The sequence below is a fragment of the Grampus griseus genome, assembly GCF_964374135.1.
Source record: "Grampus griseus genome assembly, chromosome: 7".
In the NCBI taxonomy this organism is placed as follows: Eukaryota; Metazoa; Chordata; class Mammalia; order Artiodactyla; family Delphinidae; genus Grampus; species Grampus griseus.
In genome coordinates this window covers 72,130,255-72,138,471 of record NC_139001.1, presented here as the reverse complement: position 1 = coordinate 72,138,471, position 8,217 = coordinate 72,130,255, and the positions used below count along the sequence as shown (strand labels likewise).

Sequence of the window (8,217 nt, the reverse complement as noted above, 5' to 3'; positions counted from 1 at the left end):
CTTTATTCCTGTCCTGCTCCTAGGATCTTCAGAACCATTTTTTTTCCCTTTAGATTCCATGCATATGTGTTAGCATACGGTATTTGTCTTTCTCTTTCTGACTTACTTCACTCTGTATGACAGACTCTAGGTCCATCCACCTCACTACAAATAACTCAATTTCGTTTCTTTTTATGGCTGAGTAATATTCCATTGTATATATGTGCCACATCTTCTTTATCCATTCATGGACACTTAGGTTGCTTCCATGTCCTGGCTATTGTAAATACAGCTGCAGTGAATATTGTGGCGCATGACTCTGAATTATGGTTTTCTCAGGGTTTATGCCCAGTAGTGGGATTGCTGGGTTGTATGGTAGTTCTATTTTTAGTTTTTTAAGGAACCTCCATACTGTTCTCCATAGTGGCTGTATCAATTTACATTCCCACCAACAGTGCAGGAGGGTTCCCTTTTCTCCACACCCTGTCCAGCATTTGTCGTTTGTAGATTTTCTGATGATGCCCATTGTAACGGGTGTGAGGTGATACCTCATTGTAGTTTTGATTTGCATTTCTCCAATGACTAGTGATGTTGAGCATTCTTTCATGTGTTTGTTGGCAGTCTGTACTATACTGTTTTAAACATTTCACTTCTCACTATGTCTTCTATACTACACATACCATAATAAACACTGGCTATGATCCTAACTTAGTCTTGCTTTAAAATAGAAGTACTTAAGAATCTGAGCAAGGGAAAATAGTGTACTAACACTCACAAGGCACATTCTTTTCTCACGCCTTCCTCAGCCTATTGCCCTGGGTAATAAATTGTAGGGTAAAATAACCAGTTTATTTGCTGTTTCCTTTCACCCTGCTGAGAAAAGCTACACTGCTGGCAAACTGACAGAAAATTTAAAAATAGAATCCAGTATATTGTATGTATGCTTGGTGAACGTGTTCAACATATAACATTCATGTGATCTATATTTCTTTTAATTTTTTTTGACTGGAATTAACAGAAATGTAATGAGTGAGCTTTTTAAATTGGATAGGGTAAGCAGAAATACTGTAAGAAAAGCAAGAGGTGATTCTTGCCCTCCCCTCCCCCTAAAACTCAAGCCCTCACCTAACAACTAACCAAAAACATCTTTTATTTTTTTAAGGGAAAAGCAGATTTTTAAAAATCATTAAAATTCATTTTTTGAACCTGTGTTCCACTAATACTACACTTATTTAGTTGCTTACAAATTGTTCATAAATTTTTCTTGCAGACTTGGTCTTAATGGATCTCCCTTTTTTTTCCTCACCCATGAATTTTTATTACTCTGTGTTTTTGGCCTTGTTTTCTATAAAATGTACCCTTTTCACTCACAGCTTAACACAGCTTTGATGTTCTTAGTATGACATACTGTATGTAATGTTAACTGTTTAAAGGTGGAGATCAGATTGTGCATAATAACATAGTTAATTATAACTACCTAATAACATAGGTAGTTTGGATTATATAAACACTCCAGGAAGAAGGGGAGACAGGGCCCTTCTGTGTACAAATTTCAGATTGCTAGCTGTATGCCTGTTTAGAATGTTAAACTCTCCTAACTAGGCAGTGATGAAGTTACTTCTTTAATGACTGTGACTTCTGAAGCTATAAAGACAAAAAATTTTCAACTAGAAATAATTTAAAGATGATGCCGGTAATTAGCATATTTACTTTATGTGATTTTCTACTTGCTACTTAGGGAGCTTTGAGGATAGAGGGAAAAAAATGAATTTCATTGTCTTCAAAACCCAATTTAACAGAGCAATTTCATCAAAAACTTGGAGAATATAACTTAGAAGAGCCAAAGGCAGAAAAATGTGATACAAATTGTAAATTTCATCCATTTATACATTTCACCTATTATAATGAAGTCGAAGTGGGAGGCAGGGAACTGTACCAGTCTATTTCCCTAGGATTGTTTCTTTTATATCTTAATATTTAAGATTAGTTAGACTAGCGTGGAGTTTTTTTTTTTTTTCTCTTTAATTTGTGTCATCCTTTTATTACTGAGGTTGCTGTCCTGCTTTTTCATCTGTTGTTGAAAGACTGGTAACTTTTGTGCATTTCAAGAGAAATTAAAACAGATTACCATATTTTTCAGCAATGGGACATTTCAGAATGAAGAAATAAGTCAACTGCTCTTCTGATTTAGTCAGTTTATATTTTATTTAAATATTCATATCCTGCTTTGTTTCAGGAAGACTTCAAGCCTGCTGATACGTTTACTGTTCAAATATCAGCACAGTAATAATCAGGCCTTTGAAACTGTGGGTGAAAAAGCCAGCAAGTTTCAGTCATCTTTTATTTATGTAAAGAGATTGTGTGGCATTTTACTTCCTGTCCCTTTTCACGGGAACTTTAAATATGGACGCTCCTCTCACCGGGTATCTTTATATTGGGAAGCTCTGCGTGAGGTTGAAGTTTTTATGTGGGGACTCGTTTAAAACACAGTTGTCTTTAAAGGCGGATTTGCCACAGCAAGGTTAGGGGTTGCCAATAAATCCATTTGTAGCAACTTCTGTATTCCCTGCTCTAGACACACCATTGGGGTGACCCGTGCATGATTCCCGCAGGCCACACAAGACAGCAACAGTCCTAGTTGATCCCTCCGTGAACAAGCCTGGTCTAAAAGCCTTCGGGTGTGGAGTAGGCTGCGCCCCCCAGCCTGAATTGCCTGCCTGGGAATCCAGGATTCCTGAATCCATAGGCCCTACCCCGGCTTTTGCTCTGCTGGGGGATAACAAAACATTTTGGGAACTCGGGAATTTAATTTACTGCTACCGACCGAAACAATAATAGCATCTTTGTGTTTCTCCTACCTCCATACCTCCCTCCTCCCGCCGATATAAGCATGACGTTTGCCCTCCAAGTTTTTAGCACAGACAACACAGGGCCAGCCCCGAGCGGCTGGAGGAGGCTGTTGGGACCCGGCCCCGGGGACGCTCGAGGCAATCACCGGTCCCCAAACCTCCCTAATTCGCGTTCGGGAAAGAAAAAGACACAGCAGGCGAGGTGCCCTTTACACCTTACATCTGCCTTAGCTCATTCTTGCCCAAGAAAGTGAGTGAGTGTGTATGTAGTTAAGTGAGGCAGAGAAAATTCAAGAAAGCCACACAAGTCACCCTAAAACATCCACCAAAACTTCATCTTGGTTAATTGCTCCCATATGTCCTCCTCGGCTGTTTTCAAAATGCAGCAAGGAGGGGAGGCCAGGCCACTTCACTGATTTTTTTAGAGGTTGAAAAAAAGATGGACTATCGCCCATCTTGGGTCCAATCCTGCAGGGAACCAAGCGCAGCCTCGGGGGACTAGCCCCCAAGGGGGAAGCTGGGCACCCCGCAGAAAGTTCACGCGCCGGGCCCCAGTGGGTCTCGGGAGCCGCCGCAAGCCTGGGCGGGGAGGGGCGCGGGAGGCGCGGCCCGGGCGGGCGCGCGAGAGGAAGGTGCCTTCGGGAACACGCGCAAGGGCGGGGATTCGCGCTGCCAATGAGGCCCCGGTGTGGGCCGTGCGAGGCGGGGGGACGGGCCGGAGCGCAGCCTGAGCTGTGGCAGCTGCGGGAGCAGCGGCCGCTTTGGGAGCTGGCGGAGAGGCAGCCGCGGAGCGCAGAGCTGGCCGCGCCCCGAGGCCCGGCCCTAGCGGTGGGGAACCGCACCGAGGGGCTGGAAACTTTCCCGGTAGGTAACTCCCGCCGCCCTGGCGCCGCCGCCGGCCTCCGCGCGTCCCGGGCAGCGCCAGCTGCTGCGGTGCAGAGGGGAGCGGGGGTCTCGGGAGGAGGAGAGGGTGATGGGAGAGTGGAAAGGCATGTGGGAAAGTTTCTGGAGGCTCCCTGCCCCCCCTTCGCTGGGCACACCCGGGAGCTTTCCGGGGATAGGCACGAACTTGTTGGGCGCCTCGGGCCTCGGTCCTGGCGGCTCTGGAGAATCGGTACCTTCCCTTCGCCTCAGCTCCGCGCCGGACCGAGCCGGCCCCGGGCGGAGCTGGGGTTCGGGGGCGCCGGGAACGCGCGACTGCACGCTCGAGTTTCTGGACCACCTCCGCCCGGCGCGTCTCCGCGCCCCCTTTCCCGCCTCCTCTGTTGCCTTCGGGCTTGGCAAGGGCCTGGGCTGCGCCTGGTACCTGGGGTTGGGGGAGGCGAGGAAGAAGCGCACCTGGCACCGCGGGGTCCGGGACGCCCCCGGAGGTGAGCGTGGGTCGCGAAGTTGACGGGTGAACTTAAGCCTCGGAGGGAGTCATATTGCCCCACTCTGGGCTGAAAGTATTGCTTCGCTTCCAAGAACACTGCGATGAGTATATCCACGTTCTTTTTTGGGGGGTGGGGGGGAGCTAGGATTAGATCTTTAGGGAGAGTGAGAATTGTTTCAAGGTTGTGTATCCCCCCCCGTTCTTGGAGACTGAAGAGCGCTCACTTCTTTGGGGGGACTTATGTCAGGGCGCACGTTTTTCCTGCCGGACTTTGGGGTGCGGGCGCGCAGCGCTGTGGGTGTGACGGGCTCCCCGCTTTGGCGCGGCAGCTTTCCGGAACGGCTGGCGAGGAAGGAAGCCCCAAGGCATTGTGTGCCGAGTTTGCAGACAGAAATGTCTCTGGACTGGCGTTCTCAAAACTTACTTCACTTATTGTGTAAGGCTCCGGGAGGAAATGCGGCGGTGGCCAGGTAGAAATACGGCGCCGCGGCCAGGGCTTCGGAGGACGCCGGGCTCGGCGACAGTCTACCCCTCCCAACCCCCTCCAGTCCACTGTTGGCAGCCCCAGATCCCCGTGTCTTGAGGGGTGGGACTCGTCTCTGTAGCGCTGTTCCCTGCTTGAGTCAACTCCGGGAGGTTAGGAGGGCACCTTCATCTTGAACTTGACCCTAGGAGCATCGCCGTCTGGGCAGGTTACAAGGTAAAAGGAAGCTGAGTCTTCCCGTGGGATGGGCCTCGAGCTCTGGCATGGAAAGGAAGTGACTGGTTAAAAATCTTTGAGGAATGGCCTTAGGACTGCTGAGGTCATTAACTCCAAATGCCACACCATCAGACTGCAGAAGTTAATGTGTTTGGAGGGGGATGGGGATAGGAGAGGAAAGGAGAAACCTGGTGAGTTGGTACAGAGAGTTGGTATTTCTGCGTAGTGGAAATGAAGGGAGTCTGCATCTCTGCTTTCACCAGATCCGCTACTCTCTCTCTCTCTCTCTCCCCCTCCCTCCCTCCCTCCCTCCCTCCCTCCCTCCCTCCCTCTCTCTCTCTCTCTCTCTCCCCCCCCCCCGTCTCCCTCTCCCTCCCTCCTTCCCTTCCTCCCTCCCCCTTTTTTTTTTCTTTCCTTCCTGGGTCATCGTTATTCCTGCCAGCCTGGCACTCCTGGGATGGGGGAGGGGAAGGAGAAGAAAGCAGTTGGGAAGCTTCCCTGGCCAGCTTGGAGGTATTTAAGATCTGCTACTAGGAAGATTCCAGGATTTTAACAGCTGCTTTTTGATTGCTGGGAATGAAAGAATTTATGAGCCACCGAGAGATGTTCATTATAGTGGTAGTCTGACTGTTTTACTCATCTAAGCTACTGAAGATCTCACAAGGGACCTTCCCTTGGAGTATGCCAGTTTTTGCAAAATTTGTGTCAGCCAGAATGCTTGGTGAGTGTCAGTCAGAACTCATCGTAAATATATCCTGGAGGTATTAAGATGAAAAGTATGTGGGAGTGAAGGAAATATGGTATCTGACATCCTTCAGGACTTCCTCTTAGGGTTGCTCCTGTTACCTGCCAAGTGAATTCGGTCCAGGCTTCCGGATTGTTGTGATTTGACAATAAGAGATGGGAAATAGTGTCATCGATTTTAGTGGAGGCAGGAAAATCCAGAAATAAATTTAAGGTCACTTTTCATGACCCTGTCTTTCAGCTGTGATACCACAAACTTAACTTTTACTGGGACTTGGGAGCCATGGTTTTCCTGCTTTTTTGGTTTAACCACCAGAATGTCTAAATTGTCATAATTTATGTCCATCGTGGAACTAAAACATAACTGATTCATAGTCAGCCTTTTTCTGCTTCCCATAACAGCCTGTAGAAAAGCACATTTCGTCTCTTTAACCACACACAATTTATTTGGTGCCATAGTGGGTTTTTGATAGTGGGTGATTGAGGGCACAAATCTAAAGACAGTGGAATTTTCTCGATTAAATTGTTCATTTTTAGGCAACACCCCCCTCTGAATTGCTGATTAATTCTTTGTCTCCCGGGAACATTAAAATCAGTATCCCTGGGCTGCTAGAACTGTAATCCATAGTATAATGATGTCTGCCAGCATAGCTGGAGGTTCATGTTATGTCGATGTTTCCATTAGACATTTCTAACCCAATTGTAAAGATTTTTGTCTGGGTTGGGTTACAAGTAGGCTGTGAGTCTCATAGTCAGGGAGATGGTTTTATTTTTTTTATTTTTTTTTTGGTACGTGGGCCTCTCACTGTTGTGGCCTCTCCCGTTGCAGAGCACAGGCTCCGGACGCGCAGGCTCAGCAGCCATGGCTCACGGGCCCAGCCGCTCCGCGGCATGTGGGATCTTCCCGGACCGGGGCACGAACCCGTGTCCCCTGCATCGGCAGGCGGACTCTCAACCACTGCGCCACCAGGGAAGCCCATGGCTTTATTTTTTATCTTTCTGATGAAAAGTTTGTTTAACTTGTAAGTTACAGGAGTAAAGTTTACAAAAGCAAAATAAAGCAGAAGAAATATATGTATTGCTGGGGAGAGATTTGTTTTAGTTCCTAGGATAGCTTTGTTTTGAACCATCCTTTAAAATGCATATTTCAGTGGTGGAAAAACTAGAACCTCTTCCCAACCTCCCACCAGTTTACAAATGTTGTCTATTTACTAGGCTCTTAAGACTTTCTGGGCCTTAGTTTTCTCATTGTTATCATCCCTGTAATGGGATTACCTTTCAACCACAAAGTTCTGTGACTATCCAGTAGTTTGAGAAATGTAGGCATTCTGGAGCCAGTACTGTAATATTAGAATAGTACTTTGGGGTTTGTAAAGGGCTTTACTTACATATTTTATCCTTAAACCCTCAGTTAAGTAAACTGAGGCGGGACAAGTTAGATCAGTTTGCTTGATATCATCTATAAATGGTGGAGGTGAACTTGAACCTAGGTCTTCTGATTCTCCCTATTCCCACCCCCATATCTCTCTTTATTCATGGAGTCACAAGTAAGTTGGCTAAAACTTGACAAACAGACTAATGTTAATATGTGGCATTTCATTTATGGGCTATTCGGGTTTCAGAACCCCAGGGTTAACATCTATGCTTTGATGTCAGAGACTAAAAACAGTTCAGTAATAATGGTAATAAAACTTTCTTCCCAAGAGAGTTTCAGAAATTCACATACCTCAAACTAACCATTTGTTTATTTTCAACTTCTTTTTTATTAAGGAGGCTTCAGGGTCTAGTGCGATTTATAATCCAGACTAGTAACCCAGACAGCATTCTTAAGGAAATCACTTCTCAAATCTGTACATCTTTTTTAAAATAAGCAATGAACATATCATTTGCCTTTCTTCTTGATATCTCTCAGCTGAATTACAAAGCCTGGATAAATGTCCCATTTTTGGTGACATCCTTCTTGGGCTCTTTCTACTGATGTCTGGGTAAGTCTGATTCTGCAGCACTTCCTGTGCTAAATAAATTCTTCCCTTATGCTATTGGCTTAACGGTAAAGAAGTAGTAGGCTGCAGGTGACCCATTTTCACTGTGACTCTAAATGTTTGTACTGTGTCCTGCTTGCCTATTTAAGAGCGGTGAGTGCAACTTGACACTCATCTGGAAGCTGGTATGGATTTTCTTTAAAAGGTTCTAAAATAAAATTATGTGCTAAGCTATAGGCTCTTTTATGTCTGAGCAACCTGTTCATCTTCAGCTCTTTAAACTTATTCTCAGAAGACCATCTTTTTAAAATATTAAGCAATGGGGTTTAAACCTCAGGAAGAGGATGCATCAATGAGTTCTGATTGGCTGACTACAAAATAAAAAGGCTGCCATTTTCAGGTGTGCGTGGAGAGACAGTGTTATGAAGCAGTATTTGCTAATGAAGTTGGGAGACTTGGTTATCAGTGTAACAGAAGGGGACGAGAGCAGCAAAGCAGAAGAATGGCTTCTGGTTTTTTATTATGAGGAGAATGGATTTTGAAGGTTAGGGGAGGACTTTTGATAAAGAAGGCTATCGGGAGACGTTATCT

At 45.9% G+C, this 8,217-nt stretch overlaps 1 protein-coding gene across 1 annotated transcript in view; it reads left to right on the top strand.

The window, feature by feature from the left end:
• Window positions 1-3,554: 3,554 nt before the first annotated feature.
• Window positions 3,555-8,217, top strand: part of TANC1 (tetratricopeptide repeat, ankyrin repeat and coiled-coil containing 1) — a 229,711-nt gene continuing 225,048 nt past the window's right edge. Inside the window, exon 1 of the mRNA XM_082658840.1 lies at window positions 3,555-3,692. The gene's annotated coding sequence lies outside the window, so the exon portion shown is untranslated. The remainder of the gene's footprint in view (window positions 3,693-8,217) is intronic.